Genomic DNA, 23601 nt, shown 5'->3' with positions numbered 1-23601 from the left:
GAATTTAAATCAGTTGCTGAGAAAGACACTGGCAGGAAAGTGAAGGCTCTTAGGAGCGATAATGGTGGAGAGTATGTGTCAAATGAATTCAATAAATTCGGTGTATTAGACGACATTCAATGGGAGTTAATAGCACCCCATAACCCATAATGGGGTGGCTAAAAGGAAGAACATAAGTATTGTGGGAGTTGCACAGGAAATGTTACATAATCAGGGCCTACTATTGCACTTATGGGTTGAAGCATGCAACACAATTGTACATGTGCAGAACATGAGTCCTTATCAGATTCTCAGAATGAGTACACCAGAAGAAGCTTTTTCAGGTAAGAAATTGGATGTGGTACACTTCAGGATCTTTGGTTCATCAGTTTACTATCATGTTATGAAGGATGCAAGTAAAAAGAGAGCCAATAAAGGATGCATGTACCTACCATCTCACAGGATGCCTGGGGTTCGTAGAGATGTGAAATTCGATGAAGAGAATGCCATGAGATGTTCCCTTGAGAGAGAGATTCAGTTACATGCAGATGAGGATATTTTGGCTCAAAAGGAAGAACCTCTGGATGACGTGGAGCAACCACATGTAGAGGAAAAGGGAGTGGAAGCACCCACTCATGTAGAGACTTCCAGAGATGGAAGGAAGCACACCAGAGAGGCTAACAGATTGATGCATACATCATAGCATAGGCAGAGGAAGTCACCAAATTGATACACTGGCTACATGGCTCTGATGCCATGATAGAGAGGTATGAATCCATTATTAGAAAAAGTGTTTGGGAAGTGGTACCAAGATCATAAGATAAGTCAATGGTGAGTTCCAGATGGCTTTACAAGGTAAAGCAAGAAACGGATGGGAGTGTCAAGAAACACAAGGCCATATTTGTGGCCATATGGTTCTCTCATGTGGAGGGAATAAGTTACGAGGATACCTTTTCTCTAGTAGTAAGGTACTCTTCAATCAGATCTATTCTAGCACTTTCAACGTAGATGGGATGGAAGATACATCATTTGGATTTGAAGACAACATTCCTCAATGGAGTGATTGAGGAAGAGGTGTACATTGAGTAGAAAAAAGGATTTGAGATCTTTAATAGAGAGTCACATGTGTTCAGACTCAAGTGAGCGTTTTATGGATTGAAACAAGCACCTCATGCTTGATACACCAGGATTGACAACTATTTCACTAGGTTAGGTTTCACCAAAAGTGAAAAAGATGCGAACCTTTACTATATTGTGGTTGAAGGTAAATTGTTGATTATAGTTTTATATGTCGATGATTTAATTATAACTGGTGATGAGAAGCTGCGAAAATCTTGTAAAGAGGATCCTACAAGAGAATTCGAGATGAAGGACCTGAGGTTCATGCATTATTTCCTTGGTATGGAAGTATGGCAAGGAGACGAGGAAGTTTTTGTTTCTCAGGGAAAGTATTCCAATGAGATACTGAAGAAGTTCCACATGGAGAGAAGAAAACCCATGGAGACTCCTCTAGTGGGAAATTGGAGGAAGGAAGATGCTACTTCAGGTGAAGTAGTGGAGGCTACTATTTACAGGCAACTTGTGGGTTCACTTATGTATATGGTGAACACATGACCAAAAATATGTTTTGTATGTAACTAGCTTAGTCAAGAAATGGTTAAGCTAACCAAACTTTATTGGAAGGAAGCTAAGCATGTGTTGAGATACCTTTAGAAGCACCCCACAGTGGGATCGGCGCGATTAGCCCTCAAAATCACGTGACGATTTCGCTTTAGCCGCGCCTTTCAAATCCTCCACTTAGCGTATAGGTTCCTCTATCCTGTAGCTCTGATACCATGTTTAAAAGTGATGTTGGAATTAATAAAAAAAAGAATCCACTGGTAGCTCTACGAAAGAGAGTATGAACCAAGAGAGTGTGGCACTTCAAAACACTCCATATTGTCCATGCACATCACACATTATATAGCAATCATAGATTTAGGGAAGTTAGAACCATAACCTAAGAAATAGAAACTAATTCCTATCCCGAGGTCTCGTGAACCAAGTTACTATTCTAAGATATTCTCCATTATCTTTAACATTTTATTCTTATTAAATAATTTTTTATATTATTTATTTTTATTTCATATAATGTAATTAGTTATTGTTGTGAATTAAAGATAAGTATTTATAATATTTTATAATTAGTATTATATATACATTATGTAGTGATAATGTTAACTTTTAGTTAAATTAATTAATTTTTATGGTTAATAAAGAATGAATTTATTATTGATAAAAATTTAGTGAAATTTTTTAAGGTTATTAATTTATGGGCCAGTTTAATTGGTGTAATATGAAGTATCACTGAAATTATGAGATGGAGGTAGAGTAATTGGTGCATTATGAAGTATTATTGAAATGGTGATATTCAAATTTTAAATCTTTAGTAGATGTTTACCTGAAGAAAAATATTTTTGAGTTATTAACTATCATGACTGTTAATAACTGAGATTTAAAAAAATAATAAATCTAATAATTTTTTTGAAAAAATAAAAAAAATTACATAAAAATAATAATTTAAAATTACATAAACTTGATTTCTTCTATTAAAATTATTATAAAGTTTATTATATTTATATATTTATAAAAATAAGAAATTATTGTCTTTTAACGAGAAAGTTTATTCTATTTTAAAAGAATTTAAAATGTAATCCTAAGTCCAACATCATCTAAAATATCTTATTTTATTAATTTATTAGTTAAGTAAATAAAACTAAGAAACATATAAATCTCTTAATATTTTGTATCAATCTTTTGTTTATAATTTTTTATTTTAATTTTACTAAAAATACAAATTTATAATAATTTATTACTCACGATTTTCCAATTTTGTATGTCAAGATAAATTACTTTTCCCATAATTTTTATAATTGGCTTGCCAAACTCAATCTTATGCATGTATTTTCCTTCACTCATTTTAAAGATGCTTTAAGTATCTCCTCTTTTTATACATCTTTTATAATGAAATTTCATTAATTTATATTTTTATGAATCTTCTTTACCCAAGTTTAATTAAAGATAAGTATTGATAAGATGTAATTTTTTTATATTTTAATAAAAATAATTTTTTTATATAATAATTTGATAGATTTTTTCTCCATTAATGGGCCATGTGACTTGGCTCTGACATGATAACATGTAAGTAAATAAAGGAGGGTAGGTTGCCTTCCACTTGGGAACGTGCATGGTTATATCATCGCCGAGCAAAGGGATGAGTACATAGAAAGTTAATGGTTGTTGCTATGACACAGAGTTAGTTCATCGTCATTTAGGGAAGGTATAACTGCATAGGGTTTGCACAAACAAAAAAAAGGCCACTCATTATAGAAGGTCATGGAGTGAAGAATGTTATTAATTCTAAAAGGTGGCGAGAAGGAAATCGCTTGGTGAGAAAAGAGTGCCTGAGCATGCTTATAATTAGCCATCCAAAGTGGGAAGCAAACAAAGTTGATGTTCTCGAATAAACATAATTAATACATGGAGAAAATGAGGCTAGGCGGTTTGTTCTTGATCATGCAATATGACTACTCTAGTCTTCCCTCTCTCTCACGAGAATCCTCCCATAACACATCTGGAAATTACAGGTTTGGCCTCCTCATTCTGCCTCTCTGGAATCTCACTTCAATTCTCAATGATCTTATCTCTCATTTGCTTTCATTTTTGCACTTAATTGATGTTTGGGTGTTGAAAATGCAATAAGAAAATCCTAATTTATTTTTTTCCTTGAATTAAATTAGGAATAAATTTATAATTCCACATCACAAGACAACTTGTACGAGTTAAATAAGTCAATTTGACTTAGTTGTCTCAATTAATTTGAGTTGAGGGTATAACTAGAGTCATGTAGAGTGTCTCCTACTTTATAGGAGTCTTGCTTGAGTTTATTTTGGGTTGTAATTAATTAATTCAGTTTAACTAAGTTAAAGTCAGTTAAACTAGTTCTAATACATGGAGGAACTAGTAGGAGTTAAGGCAGTGGGGTGTTGCTTCATGTGTTCAACGAGTTAACTTATGATTCACTCATAAATAACTCATGTGTGTCAGATATGAGAGTTACCCAGTTGAGATTGGAGTTCAAGGGCAGTGTAAAATCGGTTGTGTAATCATCTGAATTGTGCAGGTGGTGCATGCAGTCAAAGGAAGGTCTGTGAAGATTGACCAATTCATATTGAGGAAATTCCCTAATTAATGGGGGGGAATTCCCAAGGAAATAATGCAAGGAAATAGGGACTCGGGCAAGCCAAAATTTGGTTAAGTATTGGCCTAGTCTTGTCTAGGAAGCTCTGAGACAAATAGAGATAGTGTAGAGGTTGTTCGAGCATGAGAAAAGTATTGTAATCTTCTCATATTTTCTGACTAATGCAATATACAGATAGCACGGATTTTTAGTTGTGGCTTTCGCCAGAAAATCATTATGTAATGTGATGATTGAATTCTTTCTCTTGTATGCTTTGTGATTTCACGATTGTTTAATTGTTTCCACTAATGAGTAGAATAGATTCAATTCTATTGTTTTAGTAAATTACAATTAGGAGTTTGAATCTACAAGGAATTTCTATGTGGTATAAGAGCATAAATTAATTTAGAGGAGAACAATACACGTTTTTCTTTTCCAGGTGAATTTGAATTTGCAATATAATTTCTCAAAGACAACGAGATTTCATTCTACAGATTGAGACTCGAATATGCCCTTGAGGGTAGTTCGAACTATATTTCTTGGAAGGATAGGATGGAGGCGGTGCTGGAAGACAATGGGCTAAAGGAATTCATAGAAAAATATATTCCTAAGCCTTCAACCACTGATTCTCAAGATCTAGCAAAGTGGAGGAAATTTATTGCAAAGGCGAGAAGGATCATATTAGAAGGAGTCCAAGATCATATTGTCTCAAACCTCCACAGGAAGGAGACTCCTTATGCAATGTGGAAGGCCTTGACAAACCTATTTCATAATAGAAGTGACCAGAGGAAGCTGACACTGAAGGACAAGCTTTGAAAAATCAAGATGGAGAAGGGCGACACAATACCATAGTACTTGAGAAAGTTAACCAAATTTCGGGATGAGCTTGGGAGTGTTGGCATTACAATTGTTGAAGATGATCTGGTCAACCTAACACTTCGAGGCCTTCCCAAGAGCTAGCACAAATACCAGGGTTTAATAAATGGGAGGGATAAGCTACGAGAGTGGGAGCATTTGTGGTTGGACTTGGTGCAAGAAGAGATAAGGCAGAGCACCAAATATGGAACCTCATCAAATCATTATGATGAGGAGAACTGTGCCTTAGCTGGAAAGGTGAAGAAAGAGAAAGAAAATTTCCAATCCAAAGGAAATTCCATCCAAGATGGCAAGAAGAAGGACTTGTCAAAGATTAAATTTTTTCACTATCATGAGCTAGGACACTTTGCCACGAAGTGTCTGCACAAGAAGGCCAACAAGAATCCCTCAGGAGGAGTGGTAGGTGAAGCTCTTGCTTCACATTTCAAGTTGGATTTCACCCTCATTGCTTGCATGGTGACATCAGTGATGGGTAGTGTGTGGTATCTGGATAGTGGAGCCTCATTCCATATGACTAACAACAAAGAAAATTTCAGTGACTTGGAGGAGAAGGACCTCTAGATGCACATTGAAATGGGAGATGATGGAAGGTATAGTGTCGTCGGAATCAGTACTGTTACTTTTCAGAGGGAGTGTCATTTTCATCTCACATTAAAAGATGTCATGTATGTTTTATGTCTAAAGAAGAATTTGGTTTCAGTTTCTATGTTGGAGGATCGTGGCTACGATGTGATATTTAGCAAAGGAAAGGGTTTCCTTCATCACATAGCCTCAAGACAAGTTAAGAGGATCAAGGTTTGGGTGAAGAAACTATACAAATTTGATGTAGAAGGTTGTGCTTCCTTGAGCACAAAAGTAGAGAAGGTGCAGAGCGGAGACATCAGTGAATTGTGGCATAGAATATTTGGCCACTTGCACCATGGAGATTTGAAGATCATGCAACATATTTCTACAATATTTCCCAATGGCTCACTAGAGTAGAGAGGTACATGCAAAGGGTGTACATTGAGGAAGTACACCAAAGCGACAATTGATGATAAGGACAGTGGAGCGCAATCGATCCTTGAAAAAGTTCACTTATATTTGTGTGGATCGTTCTCGACAGCCTCCATGACCAAGCACAAGTATTATTTAATATTTGTGGATGAATTCTCATGTAAGTGAACATTGGATTTTCTTCATGCAAAAGAAAGATCATACATTCTCTAAATTTTGTGAGATTAAAGGAGTTGCTGAGAAAGACACTGGAAGGAAAGAGAAGGCTCTCAGGAGCGATAATGGTGGAGAGTATGTGTCAAATGAATTTAATAACTTCAGTGTCTCAGAAGGCATTCGATGGGAGTTAATAGCACCCCATAACCCACAACAAAATGGGGTGGCTGAAAGAAAGAACATAAGTATTGTGGGAGTTGCACGGGAAATGTTACATAATCAGGGCATACTATTGCACTTATGGGTTGAGGCATGCAACACAACTGTACATGTGCAGTAAAGGAGTCCGTATCGGATTCTCAGAATGAGTACACCAGAAGAAGCCTTTTTAGGTAAGAAACTGGATGTGGCACACTTCAGGATCTTTGGTTCATCAGTTTACTATCATGTTACGAAGGATGCAAGGAAAAAGAGAGCCAATAATTGATTTGGGCATATTTGTGGGGTACACTCATACACCTCACAACTATCAGGTGTACCTAACATCTCACAGGATGCTTGAGGTTCATAGAGATGTGTAGCTTGATGAAGAGAATGACATGAGATGTTCCCTTGAGAGAGAGATTCAGTTACATGTCGATGAGGAGTTTTTGGCTCAAAAGGAAGAACCTCAGGATGATGTGGAGCAACCACATGTAGAGGAGAAGAGAGTGGAAGCACCCACTCATGCGGAGACTTCCAGAGATGGAAGGAAGCACACCAAAGAGGCTAACAGATTGATGCATACATCATAGCGTAGGTAGAGGAAGTCACTACATGGCTCTGATGAGCGAGAGTGTAGAGATTGAGCCATCCTCATTTGAGGAAGCAGTGCATCAACCAGTATGGGTTGATGCCATGATAGAGGAGTATGAATCCATTATCAGAAAAAGTGTTTGGGAAGTGGTCCCAAGATCACCAGATAAGTCAGTGTTGAGTTCCAGATGGATTTAGAAGGTAAAGCAAGAAATAGATGGGAGTGTCGAGAAACACAAGGCCATATTTGTGGCCATATGGTTCTCTCATGTGGAGGGAATAAATTACGAGGATACATTTTCTCTAGTAGAAAGGTACTCTTCAATTAGATCTATTCTAGCACTTTCAACGTAGATGGGATGGAAGATACATCATATGGATGTGAGGACAACATTCCTCAATGGAGTGATTATGGAAGAGGTGTACATTGAGTAGACATAAGGATTTGGGACCTTCAATAGAGAATCGCATGTGTTCAGACTCAAGCAATTGTTCTATGGATTGAAACAAGCACCTCATGCTTGGTACACCAGGATTGAAAACTGTTTCACCAGGTTAGGTTTCACCAAAAGTGAAGCAGATGCGAACCTTTACTATATTGTGGTTGAAGGTAAATTGTTGATTATATTTTTATATGTTGATGATTTAATTATAACAGGTGATGAGAAGCTGCTAAAATCTTGCAAAGAGGAACTTGCAAGAGAATTTGAGATGGACCTAAGGTTCACGCATTATTTCCTTGCTATGGAAGTATGGCAAGGAGATGAGGAAATTTTTGTTTCTCAGTGAAAGTATTCCAATGAGATACTGAAGAAGTTCCACATGGAGATAAGAAAACCCATGGAGACTCCTCTAGCAGGAAATTGGAGGAAGGAAGATGCTACTTCAGGTGAAGTAGTGGAGGCTACTATTTACAGGCAACTTGTGGGTTCACTTATGTATATGGTGAAACATGACCAAAGATATGTTTTGCATTTAACTAGCTTAGTCAAGAAATGGTTAATCCAACCAAACTTTATTGGAAGGAAGCTAAACATGTGTTGAGATACCTTTAGAGGCACCTCACAGTGGGATCGTCGTGATTAGCCCTCAAAATCATGTGACGATTTCACTTCAGACGCGTGTTTCAAATCCTCCACTCAGTGTACAGGTTCCTCCACCCTGTAGCTCTGATACCATGTTAAAAAGTGATGTTGGAATTAATAAAAAGAAGAACCCACTGGTCAGCTCTACCAAAGAGAGTCTGAACGAGGAGAGTCTGGCTCTGCAGAACACTCTACATTGTCCATGTACATCACACATTATATAGCAATCATAGATTTAGAGAAGTTAGAACCATAACCTAAGAAATAGAAACTAATTCCTATCCTAAGGTCTCGTGAACCAACTCACTATTCTAAGATATTCTCCATTATCTCTAACATTTTATTCTTATTAAATATTTTTTTATATTATTTATTTTTATTGCATATAATGTAATTAGTTATTGTTGTGAATTAAAGATAAATATTTATAATATTTTATAATTAGTATTATATATAAATTATGTAGTGATAATGTTAACTTTTAGTTAAATTAATTAATTTTTATGGTTAATAATGAATGAATTTACTACTGATAAAAATTTAGTGAATTTTTTTAAGGTTATTTATTTATGGATCGGTTTAATTGGTCTATTATGAAGTACCACTGAAATTTTGAGATGGAGGTAGTGTAATTGGTGCATTATGAAGTATTATTGAGATGGTGAGATTCAAAGTTTAAATATTTAGTAGATGTTTACCTCAAGAAAAATATTTTTGAGTTATTAACCATCATGATGGTTAATAATTGAGATTTAAAAAAAATAATAAATCTAATAAATATTTTGAAAAAATGAAAAAATTACATAAAAAAATTTAAAATTACCTAAACTTGATTTTTTCTATTAAAAGTATTATAATGTTTATTATATTTACATATTTATGAAAATAAGAAATTATTAGCTTTTAACGAGAAAGTTTACTCTATTTTAAAAGAATTTATAATATAATCCTAAATCCAACATCATCTAAAATATCTTATTTTGTTAATTTATTATTTAAGTAAATAAAATTAAGAAACATATAAATCTCTTAATATTTTGTATCAATTTTTCTTTTATAAATTTTTATTTAAATTTTACTAAAAATATAAATTCATAATAATTTATTACTCACCATTTCCAATTTTATATGTCAAGATAAATTACTTTTCACATAATGTTTATAATTGGCTTGGCAAACTCAATCTTCTGCATGTATTGTCCTTCAATCATTTTAAAGATGCTTCTAGTATCTCCTCTTTTTATACATCTTTTATAATGAAATTTCATTAATTTATATTTTTATGAATCTTCTTTACCCAAGTTTAATGTGAGATGAATATGGATAAGATGTACATTTTTTATATTTTAGTAAAAATAAATATTTTATATAATAATTTGATAGATTTTTCTCCGTTGATGGACCATGTGGCTTGGCTCTAACATGATAACATGTAAGTAAATAAAGGAGGGTAGGTTGCCTTCCACCTGGCAACGTGCATGGTTATATCATCGTCGAGCAAAGGGATGAGTACATAGAAAGTTAATGGTTGTTGCGATGACCCAGAGTTAGTTCATTGGTTTTTAAGGAAGGTATAATTGCATAGGGTTTTGAACAAACAAGAAAAAGGTCACTCATTATAGAAGGTCATGGAGTGAAGAAGGTTAATAATTTTAAAAGGTGGCGAGAAGGAAATCGCTTGGTGAGAAAAGAGTGCCTCAACATGCTTATAATTAGCCATCCAAAGTGGGAAACAAACAAAGTTGATGTTCTCGAACCAACATAATTAATACATGGAGAAAATGAGGCTAGGCGGTATGTTCTTGATCATGAAATGTGACTACTCCAGTATTCCCTCTCTCTCACAAGCATCCTCCCGCAACACATCTGGAAATTATAGGTTTGGCCTCCTGGTTCCGCCTCTCTAGAATCTCACTTCAATTTTGAATTATCTCATCTGTCATTTGCTTTCATTTTTGGGCTTCATTGATGTTTTGGTTTTGTTGAAAATGCAACAAGAAAATCCTAATTTAATTTTTTCCTTAAATTAAATTAGGAATAAATTTATAATTCCACATCACAAGACAAATTTTATGAGATAAATTGGTCAATTTGACTTAGTTGGCTCAATTAATTCTATTCGAGGGTATAAATAGAGTCATGTAGAGTGTCTCCTATACTATTAGAGTCCTGCTTGAGTTTATTTTGAGTTGTAATTAGTTGATTCAGTTTAACTAAGTTAAAGTCAGTTAAACTAGTTCTAACAGATGGATGAACTTGTAGGGGGTTAGACAATGGGGTTTTGCTTCATGTGTTCAACCCGTTAACTGATGATTCACTCATAAATAACTCAAGCATGTCAGATATGAGAGTTACCTAGTTGAGATTGGAGTTCAAGGGTAGTGTGAAATCAGTTGTGTAATCATCTAAATTGTACAGGTGGTACATGCAGTCAAAGGAAGGCCTGTGAGGATTGCGCAATTCATATTGAGGAATTTCGCTAATTAATGGGGGGGGGGGGGGGGGAATTCTTCAGGAAATAACGCACGTAAATAGGTACTGGGGTAAGCCAAAATTTTGTTAAGTATTGGCCTACGCTTGTCTAGGAAGCTCTGAGATAGATAGAGATAGTGCAGAGGTCGCTCAAGCATGAGAAAAGCATTGTAATCTTCTCATATTTTCTGACTAATGCAATATACAGATAGCACAGATTTTTAGTTGTGGATTTCGCCTGAAAATCATTATGTAATGTGATGATTGAATTCTTTCTCTTGTATGCTTTGTGATTTTACGATCTTTTAATTGTTTCCACTAATGAGTAGAATAGATCCAATTCTATTGTTTTAGTAAATTACAATTAGGAGTTTGAATCTACAAGGAATTTCTACATGGTATAAGAGCATAAATTACTTTAGAAGAGAACAATACATGTTAGTCTTTTGCAGGTGAATTTGAATTTGCATATAGTTTCTCAAAGCCAACGAGATGTCGTTGTATGGATTGAGACTCGAATATTCCCTTGAGGGTAGTTCGAACTATATTTCTTGGAAGGATAGGATGGAGGAAGTGTTAGAAGACGACGGGCTAAAGGAATTCATAGAAAAATATATTCCTAAGCCTTCAGCAACTGATGCTCAAGATCTAGCAAAGTGGAGGAAATTTGTTGCAAAGGCTAGAAGGATCATACTAGAAGGCATTAAAGATCATATTTTCTCAAACCTCCATAGGAAGGAGACTCCATATGCATGTGGAAGGCCTTGAAAAACCTATTTCATAACAAAAGTGACCACAGGAAGCTGGCCCTGAAGGACAAACTTCAGAAAATCAAGATGGAGAAGGGTGACACAATACCATAGTACTTGAGCAAGTTCACCAAATTTCGGGATGAGATTGCGAGTGTTGGTATTACAGTTGTTTAAGATGATCTCGTTAGCCTAACACTTCCAGGCCTTCCCAAGAGCTAGCACAACAACCAAGGTTTGATAAATGGGAGGGAGAAGCTACCCGAGTGGGAGCATTTGTGGTCGGATTTGGTGCAAGAAGATATAACGCGGAGCCCCAAAGATGGAACCTCATCCAAGCATGATGCTGAGGAGAACTGTGCCTTAGCTAGAAAGGCGAAGAAAGAGAAAGAAAATAAATTCCAATCCAAATGAAATTCCATCCAAGATGAAAATAAGAAGGACTTGTCAAAGATTAAATGTTTTCACTATCATGAGCTAGGACACTTTGCCATGAAGCATCTGCACAAGAAGACCCACAAGAAGCTCTCGGGGGGAGTGGCAGGTGAAGCTCTTGCTTCACATTTCGAATTGGATTTCACTCTCATTGCAAGCATGGTGACATCAGTGATGGGTAGTGTGTGGTATCTGGATAGTGGAGCCTCATTCCATATGACCAACAACAAAGAAAATTTTAGTGACTTGGAGGAGAAGGACCTCTATATGCACATAGAAATGGAAGATGATGGAAGGTATAGCGTTGTCAGAATCGGTATTGTTACTTTTTAGAGGGAGTTTCATTTTCATCTCACATTAAAAGATGACTTGTATGTTCTAGGTCTAAAGAAGAATTTGGTTTTAGTTTCTATGTTGGAGGATTGTGGCTACGATGTTATATTTAGAAAAGGAAAGGCTTTCCTTCATCACATAGCCTCAAGAAAAGTTAAGAGGATCAGGGTTTGGGTGAAGAAACTCTACAAATTTGATGTAGAAGATTGTTCTTCCTTGAGCACAAAAGTAGGGAAGGTGTAGAGTTGAGACATCGATGAATTGTGGCATAGAAGATTTGGCCACTTGCACCATGTAGATTTGAAGACCATGCAGCATATTTCTACAAGATTTCCCAAGGGCGCACTAGAGCAGAGAGATACATGGAAAGGGTGTACATTGAGGAAATACGCGAAAGCCACATTTCATGATAAGGACAGTCGAGCGCAATCGATCCTTGAAAAAGTTCACTTAGATTTGTGTGGATCATTCTCGCCAACCTCCAGGACCAAGAACAAGTATTATTTAATATTGTAGATGATTTCTCATGTAAGTGTTGGATTCTTCATGCAAAAGAAAGATCATACGTTCTCTAAATTTTGTGAAATTAAAGGAGTTGCAGAGAAAGACACTGGCAGGGAAGTGAAGGCTCTCAAGAGTGATAATGGTGGAGAGTATGTGTCAAATGAATTCAATAACTTCGGTGTATCAGAAGGCATTCGATGGGAGTTAATAGCATCCCATAACCCACAACAAAATGGGGATGCTGAAAGGAAGAACATAAGTATTGTGGGAGTTGCACGGGAAATGTTACGTAATCAGGGCCTACTATTGTACTTATGGTTTGAGGCATGCAACACAACTGTACATGTATAGAACATGATTCCTTATCAGATTCTCAGAATGAGTACACCAGAATAAGCTTTTTTAGGTAACAAATTGGATGAGGCACACTTCAGGATCTTTGGTTCATCAGTTTACTATCATGCTATGAAGGATTCAAGGAAAAAGAGCCAATAGTTGATTTAAGCATATTTGTGGGGTACACTCATACACCTCACAACTATCGGGTGTACCTACCATCTCACAGGATTCCTGAGGTCCATAGAGATGTGAAGTTCGATGAAGATAATGCCATGAGATGTTCCCTTGAGAGAGAGATTCAGTTACATGCATATGAGGAGCTTTTGGCTGAAAAGGAAGAACCTCAAGATAATGTGGAGCAACCACATGTAGAGGAAAAGAGAGTGGAAGCACCCACTCATGCAAAGAATTCCAGAGATGGAAGGAAGCACACCAGAGAGGCTAGCAGATTGATGCATACATCATAGTGTAGGGAGAGAAAGTCACCAAATTTATACACTGGCTACATGGCTCAGATGAGCGAGAGTGTAGAGATTGAGCCATCGTCATTTGAGGAAGCAGTTCATCAACCAATATGGGTTGATGCAATGATAGAGGAGTATGAATCCATTATCAGAAAAAGTGTTTGGGAAGTGGTCCTAAGATCAGAAGATAATTTAGTAGTGAGTTCTAGATGGATTTACAAGTTAAAGCAAGAAATAGATGTGGGTGTCAAGAAGCACAAGGCCACATTTGTGGCCATATGGTTCTCTCATGTGGAGGGAATAAATTATGAGGATACCTTTTCTCCAGTAGCAAGGTACTCTTCAATCATACCTATTCTAGCACTTTCAACATAGATGGGATGGAAGATACATCATATGGATATGAAGACAACATTCCTCAATGGAGTGATTGAGGAAGAGGTGTACATTGAGTAGACAAAATCATTTGAGACTTTCAACAGAGAGCCTCATGTGTTCAGACTCAAGCAAGAGTTGTATGGATTGAAACAAATACCTCGTGCTTGGTACACTAGTATTGACAACTATTTCATTAGGTTAGGCTTCACCAAAAGTGAAGCAAACGCAAAAATTTACTATATTGTGGTTGAAGGTAAATTGTTGATTATAGTTTTATATGTCGATGATTTAATTGTAGCGGGTGATGAGAAGCTGCTAAAATCTTGCAAAGAGGATCTTGCAAGAGAATTCGAGATGAAGGACCTAAGGTTCATACATTATTTCCTTGGTATGGAAGTATGGTAAGGAAATGAGGAAATTTTTGTTTGTTAGGGAAATTATTCTAATCAGACACTGAAGAAGTTCCACATGGAGAGAAGAAAACCAATGGAGACTCCTCTATCATGAAATTGGAGGAAGGAAGATGTTACTTCAGTTGAAGTGGAGGCTATTGTTTACAGGCAACTTGTGGGTTCACGTATGTATAGTTGAATATATGACCAAACATATGTTTTTTAGTTAACTAGCTTAGTAAAAAAATGGTTATGCCAACCAAACTTTATTGGAAGGAAACTAAACATTTGTTCAGATACCTTCAGAGGCACCTCACATCGGGATCGATGTGATTCGCCCACAAAATCACGCGACGATTTCGCTTCAGGCGTGCCTTTCAAATCCTCCACTCAGCGTACAGGTTCCTCCATCCTGTAGCTCTGATACCATGTTAAAAAGTGATGTTGGAACTAATAAAAAAAAGAACCCATTGGTCAGCTGTACGAAAGAAAGTCTGATCCAGGAGAGTCTGGCTCTGCAGAACACCCTACATTATCAATGAACATCACACATTATATAGCAATCATAGATTTAGGGAAGTTAGAACCATAACCTAAGAAATAGAAACTAATTCCTATCCTCAGGTCTCATGAAGCAACTCACTATTCTAAGATATTCTCCATTATCTCTAACATTTTATTTTGTTATTGTTGTGAACTAAAGATAAATATTTTTAATATTTTATAATTATATTATATATAAATTATGTAGTGATAATGTTAAATTTTAGTTAAATTAATTAATTTTTATGGTTAATAAAGAATGAATTTATTATTGATAAACATTTAGTGAAAATTTTCAAGGTTATTAATTTATGGGCCAGTTTAATTGGTGTATTATGAAGCATCACTGAAATTATGAGATGGAGGTAGTGTCATTGGTGCATTATGAAGTATTATTGAAATGGTGAGATTCAAAGTTTAATTTTTTAGTAGATGTTTACCTCAGGAAAATATTTTTGGGTTATTAAGCATCATGATAGTTAATAATCGAAATTAAAAAAATAAAAATCTAATACATATTTTGAAAAAAATAAAATTAAAAATAAAAAAATTACATAAACTTGACTTTTTCTATTAAAATTATTATAAATTTTATTATATTTATATATTTATGAAAATAAAAAATTATTGTGTTTTAATGAGAAAGTTTACTCTATTTTAAAATCATTTATAATAAAATCCTAAATCCAACATCATCTAGAATATCTTATTTTATTAATTCATTATTTAAGTAAATAAAATTAAGAAACATATAAATCTCTTAATATTTTGTATAATTTTTCTTTTATAATTTATTTATTTAAATTTCACTAAAAATATAAATTTATAATAATTTATTAATCACCATTTTCCAATTTTATATGTGAAGATAAATTACCTTTCCCATAATGTTTAAAATTGGCTTGCAAAACTCAATCTTACGCATGAATTTTCCTTCACTCATTTTAAAGATGCTTTAAGTATCTCCTCTTTTTATACATATTTTATAATGAAATTTCATTAATTTGTATTTTTATGAATCTTCTTTACCCAAATTTAATTAGAGATGAGTATTGATAAGATGTAATTTTTTTATATTTTAATAAAAATAATTACTTTATATACTAATTTGATAAAAATTTTCTCCATTGATGGGCCATGTGACTTGGCTCTGACATGACAACTTGTAAGTAAATAAAGGAGGGTAGGTTGCCTTCCACCTGGCAACGTGCATGGTTATATTGTCACCAAGCAAAGGGATGAGAACATAGAAAGTTAATGGTTGTTGCTATGACATAGAGTTAGTTCATCGGTGTTTAGGGAAGGTATAACTGCATAGGGTTTTGCAAAAATAAGAGAAAAGGTCACTCATTATAGAAGGTCATGTAGTGAAGAAGGTTAATAATTATAAAAGGTGGCGAGAAGGAAATCTCTTGGTGAGAAAAGAGTGCCTCAACATTCTTATAATTAGCCATCCAAAGTGGGAAGAAAACAAAGTTGTTGTTCTCGAATCAACATAATTAATACATGGAGAAAATGAAGCTAGGCGGTTTGTTCTTGATCATGAAATGTGACTACTCCAATATTCCCTCTCTCTCGCGAGGATCCTCCCACAACACATATGGAAATTACAGGTTTGGCCTCCTGATTCCGCCTATTTGGAATATCACTTCAATTCTGAATTATCTCATCTCTCGTTTGCTTTGAATTTTGGGCTTCATTGATGTTTGGGTTTTTGTTGAAAACGCAATAAGGAAATCCTAATTTAATTTTTTCCTTGAATTAAATTAGGAACAAATTTATAATTCCACATCACAAGACAACTTGTATGAGTTAAATAAGTCAATTTGACTTAGTTGGATCAATTAATTCGAGTTTAGGGTATGACTCGAGTCATGTAGAGTGTCTCCTACATTACAAGAGTCTTGCTTGAGTTTATTTTGAGTTGTAATTAATTAATTATGTTTAACTAAGTAAAAGTCAGTTAAACTAGTTCTAACAGATGGAGAAAGTAGTAGGAGGTTAGACAGTGGAGTGTTTCTTCATGTGTTAACCCAGTTAACTAATGATTCACTAATAAATAACTCATGCATGTCAAATCTGAGAGTTACCCAGTTGAGATTGGAGTTCAAGGGTAGTAGTTGTGTAATCATCTTAATTGTACAGGTGGTGCATGCAGTCAAAGGAAGGTCTGTGAGGATTGTGCAATTCATATTGAGGAATTTCCCTAATTAATAGGGGGGAATTCCCAAGGAAATAATGCAAGGAAATAGGGATTGGGGCAAGCCAAAATTTGGTTAAGTATTGGCCTAGGCTTGTCTAGGAAGCTCAAATCATCCACTGAGCATATAGGTTCCTCCGTCCTATAGCTCTAATACCATGTTAAAAAGTGAGGCACTTCCATAAGATAACAAGCATAACTCTCAAGGGGAATCCAAACTTCTTGAATTTCAACCTCATTCCTCTCCATTGGGGGGCAGAAATTCACCCCTTGTTCCTAGTCATGGGTAGAGTCTATACAACGCTATGGGAGCTCAGGCTTAAGAGCATCATTGTCGTGGATGGAAGCCTTGATCTCATAATGCATTCCTTCCTTAATTTCCACGATCTCTCGCTCACAAATTGTGAAGGCTTAAACACTGATAGTCTGAAAATCATCGCAACCTATTGCAGGAACATGCAAAATTTGGACCTACATGAGAGTGAGGTGGATGATTAAGGCGATTACTGGCTGAACTATTTTGTAAAAATTCATGCTTCTCTACTTTCAGTTAATTTTAATTGTCTACAAAGTGAGGTGAATTTTTATGCCCTTCAAAGGCTTGGGGCTAGATGCACTTCTCTAGGGGATTGGGGGGTGGGAGGGGGGGGGGGGGGGGGGGGCGGTGGGGTTGTCAAAAATTGCCTCCAAAAGTTATATTCTCGTCACTTTAAGGGGGGTTGTCATACAACCCCATTTAAAATTCACAATAATTAAACTTTTGGAGGTGGTTTTGGACACCACACCCCCCGAAAAAAAATAGTCATGAGAATTGGACTCTTAGAGGCAATCATTAAATGACTACCTCCAAATGTTCAATTCTCATGACTTTTTTTGAGGGGGTTTTCAAAAACCGCATCCAAATGTTAAATTCTCATGAATTTTAGGGGGGTTTTCAAAAAACCACCATGAAAAATGTATTTTGGGGCAATTATTTAACACCCCCCGTAAAGGAAAAATCATGAGAAAACACTTTTAGAGGCGGTTGTTAGAAACCCCTTGCCACAAAAAAAAAAAAAAAAAAAAAAAAAAAAAAAAAAAAAAAAAAAAAAAACAACAACAACAACAACAACATTTTTCATGAATTTTGGGGTGATCTGAATTGGAAGTGGAATTCACCCATGGTATTTACCCATGGCATTGTAACTCATGGAGGCTATAAATAACAAGTCTCAGTTTGTAAAAGGATAGAGGGATCTACCACAATGTAGCTGTAACTATTTTTCTTTATTTCAATAGACTTTCTTTGGGTGTTTTCTTCTTCTCTCTCCACATTCAAGTTTCTCAGATTTTAACCCTAAGATCTAGATCAGTGGTATCAAAGAAATTCTTTTCTAGTAGTCATTTTGTCTCATCCTCAACCATGATGAGATCTCAAGTAAAAGATATGACAAAGTTGCTTGTCACTTATATGGACAATGGGTTTTAGCATCCACTATTGTGCAAACCTCTCTTTCAGAAGACCATGGCTGACAACAAACCTTAGCTTTCTGTGATTACACTACATCACATGGAGTCTCTCAACACATGATATCTACATAGGTCTAAAAACTCCATTCCCCTCTCCCCTTAGTGGTTGCTTCCAAAGCTTGGGGAGAAAAAATCTGCAATCGCTATAGGAGATCCACCTATTAATTACAAACCTACACATGGCAATCCCAGTCATTTCATAGTTAAATTTTTTGGCAATGGGGATGAGATCATTGATGTAAAGAAGATGAATAGAACTGTAGACCTATGAATGAAGGCCAACAGTGTGAAGGGGGTCAGAATGATGAAGAAGAGAGGGGATTCTTCATATTCATTTCCAAATGAGGTGTTGGAGCATGTGTTGTTTGTGAATTCGATCAAGGATAGGTGCATGGTTTTGCTGGTATGTAAGGCCTAGAGTTGCTAGAAGGTATTCAATGGAAACTATTATTCCATCTCGTTGATGATCTTAGTGAGGCACTTCCACAAGATAAAAAGCATAACTCTCAAGGGGAATCCACACTTCTTGAATTTCAAACTCATTCCTCTCCATTGGGGGGGCGAAAATTCATCCCTTGTTCCTAGTCATGCATAGAGCCTATACATGGCCTTGATCTCATAATGCATTCCTTCCTTAATTTCCATGCTCTCTCGCTCACAAATTGTGAAGGCTTAAACACTGATAGCTTGACAATCATCTCAACCCATTGCAGGAACATGCAAAAGTTGGACCTACATGAGAGTGAGGTGGATGATTAAGGCGATTACTAGTCGAACTATTTTCTAAAAATTCATGCTTCTCTACTTTCAGTTAATTTTACTTGTCTACAAAGTGAGGTGAATTTTGATGCCCTTGAGAGGCTTGTGGCTAGATGCACTTCTCTAGGGAGGGGCAGGGGGGGTTGTCAAAAATTGCCTCCAAAAGTTACATTGTCATGACTTTAAGGGGGGTTGTCATACAACCCCCTTTAAAATTCACAATAATTGAAATTTTGGAGGTGGTTTGGACACCCCCACCCCTGAAAAAAAACGTCATGAGAATTGAACTTTTAGAGGCAGACGTTAAATGACTACCTCCAAATGTTTAATTCTCATGACTTTTTTTGAGGGGGGTTTTCGAAAACTGCATCAAAAAGTTAAATTCTCATGAATTTTAGGGGTGTTTTCAAAAAACCACCATGAAAAATCTATTTTGGGGCAATTATTTAACAACCCCCCCCCCCCCCCCCCCCCCCAAAAAAAAAAAAATCATGAGAAAAATCTTTTAGATGCGTTGTTAGAAAACCTCTGCCACAAAATAAAAGAATCATTTTCATGAATTTTGGGGTCATTTGAATTGGAAGTGGAATTCACCCATGGTATTTACACATGGAATTGTAGCTCATGGAAGCTATAAATAACAAGTCTTAGTTTGTAAAAGGATAGAGGGACCTACCACAATGTAACTGTAACTATTTTTCTTTATTTCAATAGACTTTCTTTGGGTGTTTTCTTCTTCTCTCTCCACATTCAAGTTTCTCAGATTTTAACCCTAAGATCTAGATCAGTGGTATCAAAGAAATTATTTTTTGGTAGTCATTTTGTCTCATCCTCAACCATGATGAGATCTCAAGTAAAATATGTGACAAATTTGCTTATCACTTATATAGACAACGAGTTTTAGCATCCTCTATTGTGTGAACCTCTCTTTCAAAAGACCATGGCCGACAACAAACCTTAGATTTCTGTGATTACACTACATAACATGGAGTCTCTGAACACATGATATCTACACAGGTCTAAAAAATCCATTCCCCTCTCCCCTTAGTGGTTGCTTCCAAAGCTTGGGGATAAAAAAATCTGCAAGCGCTATAGGAGATCCACCTATTAATTACAAACCTACACATGGCAATCCTAGTCATTTCATAGTTAAATTTTTTGGCAATGGGGATGAGATCATTGATGTAAAGAAGATGAATAGAACTGTAGACCTATGAATGAAGGCCAACAATGTGAAGGGGGCTAGAATGTTGAAGAAGAGAGGGTATTCTTCATATTCATTTCCAAATGAGGTGTTGGAGCATGTGTTGTTTGTGAATTCGATCAAGGATAGGTGCATGGTTTTGTTGGTATGTAAGGCCTAGAGCTTCTAGAAGGTCTTCAATGGAAACTATTATTCCATCTCGTTGATGATCTTGGTGAGGCACTTCCACAATATAACAAGCATAACTCTCAAGGGGAATCCACACTTCTTGAATTTCAACCTCGTTCCTCTCCACTAGGGGGTGGAAATTCACCCCTTGTTCCTAGTCACACATAGAGCCTATACATGGCTTTGGGAGCTCAGGCTTAAGAGCATCATTGTCGTGGATGAAAGCCTTGATCTCATAGTGCATTCCTTCCTTAATTTCCACGCTCTCTCGCTCACAAATTGTGAAGGCTTAAACACTGATAGCCTAACAATCATCGCAACCCATTGCAGGAACATGCAAATGTTGGACCTACATGAGAGTGAGGTGGATAATTAAGGCAATTTCTGGACGAACTATTTTCTAAAAATTCATGCTTCTCTACTTTTAGTTAATTTTACTTGTCTACAAAGTGAGGTGAATTTTGATGCCCTTGAGAGGCTTGTGGCTAGATGCACTTCTCTAAGGAGTTTGAAACTAAATAAAACTCTTTATTTAGAACAATTGAAGTGACTTCTTGTAATAGCTCCTTAGTTGATGGAGTTGGGTACATGTTCATTTTCAAGAGTTCAATTGGCGGAAATTTATATATTTGGAAGAATCGTTTAACAACTATAAGGAACTTAGAACTTTTTCAGGGATGTGGAAAGTAAAACCTATGTATCTTCCTGCCTTGTATTATGTGTGCTCAAACTTGACATTTTTTTAATTCAAGCTATGCCAATATCTGAAGTATGGAGTGGTTCTGGCTTGCTTTTAATTGTCATCACCTATTACGGATTTGGGTTCTTGATATTGCTGGAGACAAGGGCTTGGAAATTGTATCATCAAGTTGTAAAAACTTAAGAGAATTACAGGTTTTTCTAATGGATCCATTTGGCTAGGATCGAGTTAGTGTCATAGAAAAAGGAATCCTTGCAATATCTCAAGGATGTCCTAATCATAATTATGTTTCGTATTTTTGTAGGAAAATGACAAATGCAACAATTATTGCAATGGCTCAAAATTGCCCCAAGTTAACACATTTCTACCTTTGTATCATGAATCCATACCAGTTAGATCATTTGACAAATGAATCTATGGATGAGGCTTTTGGAACAATTCTAAACATTTGTAAGGGTTTACAATGATTAGCAATATCGGGATTGCTTATTGATATATCATAGTAAAAAAGTATGTTACTAAACAAATTTCAATAGTCAGACATGAATTTTGAGATGCGAAGTGCATAAGAAAAAAGTATCTATATTTTAGATCGGGCAACTAAGAACCAAAACAAATTAATTAATTATAAAAATAAATAAAGAGATGAGCTCCAGTGAACAATTTTATGACACAAACTGCATTCCACTACCACATAAATGTAAACATAACCGAAAACACAACCACAACTCCTTTAGGTTATTTAACTCAACTCAACAAAATTTCCCCTCTAACTACCTCCTCTTTCCTTCAAGGTATGCAACATTTAGGGTCTTTGATTAGACATTGTTCACAACTCTTTATTATACCCTTTTTTTTCTATATTGTTCCTCCAAGATGACAAGTCTAGGGCTATAGAGGTCACCCTTCTTCTCACTGACACAATCCTCTATAATATAGTGAACAGGGGCTAGTTGGATAGCCCACTTGAATGGTACTTTAATCCTTAAAATTTTGTAGGTCCTTAGGCCCAATACACCTACCCTTCTACTAGTCTTGTTGTCCTTCACAAGTACATGACCTAGGGATCTTCTTTGACAATCACATAATAACCCTCCAACTGTACTAAGACTTCTATCAATTTTCCCAACCACAGTCAATTCTTTTACCGATCTAGGGCCCACAACACTTCCCTCATCTAGGGCTCTTCAAATCTGCCACCTAATAGTGATTCAAGTCCTCTAAAAATCACTATTCTTGTGTACCCATTTCTTTATTGTCCAATTTATGAAAAAATATGAACTACTCCTCTTATAATCCTTCTAAAAATATGTATATGACTGAACTGGGGTCACAAATCATCCACTAACAGCCCATTGACTAATTTTTTATAGGTTGCTTAATATCTTTGTCCAAAACTCTATGGACAATCCACCAAAATCAACTCCTCTTCATGTCAATCCATTCCTCATATGGCACATTTCTTCTGTTCAATATTCTACTCAGGTTCCACCCTCCTTTGGATCTGTTATCTCCACACATACTTCTATAAACCATCTTCCATATTTTTGGTCTATATTGCAGAGATAAACCTCACTCTAAGGGTCATGACCCCTCTTCTTCTACGCAGATTTGTCACAGTCTTAAGGGCATACCTTATGGATTGAACATGCTAGGAAACCGCCCTAACTAGGGCATTATACTTATATTCTAATTTCTTTAGAACAAATCCTATCCACCCATAGAAAAAACAACAACTCTTGCCTCCATAAGAGACTCAACCTAGCTCATATGGATCCATAGATTATGGGAATTTATTTTATTGAATCTTGACCTAAACTTCAGATCTATACAACCCTCAAACTACAGTTACCTCAGTCAATATTACACCTGCGACTACTTCTATTCTGGCCCTAAATTCTGGTGTAGGCCCTCCTCCATTTGTCTTGGTCTTTATCACATACCTTGCAACCTACTAACCACAACAAGATAGGGTATCAACCCTCTCTATTATTTTAGAATTTGATGTGGCCTTCACACAAAAACACCACTGAAATCACATTCCCAAATTCTCATGAGCCACCTCTCTTGAGCTCTATCTACTAGAAGAGAACCAACTTCAGTATGGCATCCTACTTGTTATCTCAAACCCATTAAAGTATGCAACATACTTGTGAACCCTCACATGATGATCTTTCTCTTGGTGGATGGTCATGGCCTCCATTTATCAACCCTTACTCATCCCTCTAACTCGACCTACTTTAGGACTACATCTCTCCTGGCCTCCTTGATCAAATGAGCTCCTTCTCACTTGATGTTATTTCCTTCATACTAATGCCTCCTTAAATAGCTTTTCCTAGCTATGCC

The 23601-nt window shown here is 35.9% G+C and overlaps 1 pseudogene; it reads left to right on the top strand.

Moving 5' to 3' along the window:
- Positions 1 to 271: 271 nt before the first annotated feature.
- LOC149211570 (protein TRANSPORT INHIBITOR RESPONSE 1 pseudogene) lies at positions 272 to 21758 on the top strand (annotated as a pseudogene).
- Positions 21759 to 23601: the final 1843 nt, after the last annotated feature.

The sequence above is a fragment of the Pinus tabuliformis genome, chromosome 1_1 (assembly GCF_031772625.1).
Source record: "Pinus tabuliformis cultivar Carrire ecotype Pingquan chromosome 1_1, CPIR1, whole genome shotgun sequence".
Classification (NCBI taxonomy): Eukaryota; Viridiplantae; Streptophyta; class Pinopsida; order Pinales; family Pinaceae; genus Pinus; species Pinus tabuliformis.
The sequence above is the reverse complement of the archived record's forward strand: the minus strand, read 5'-3'. Positions and strand labels throughout refer to the sequence as shown.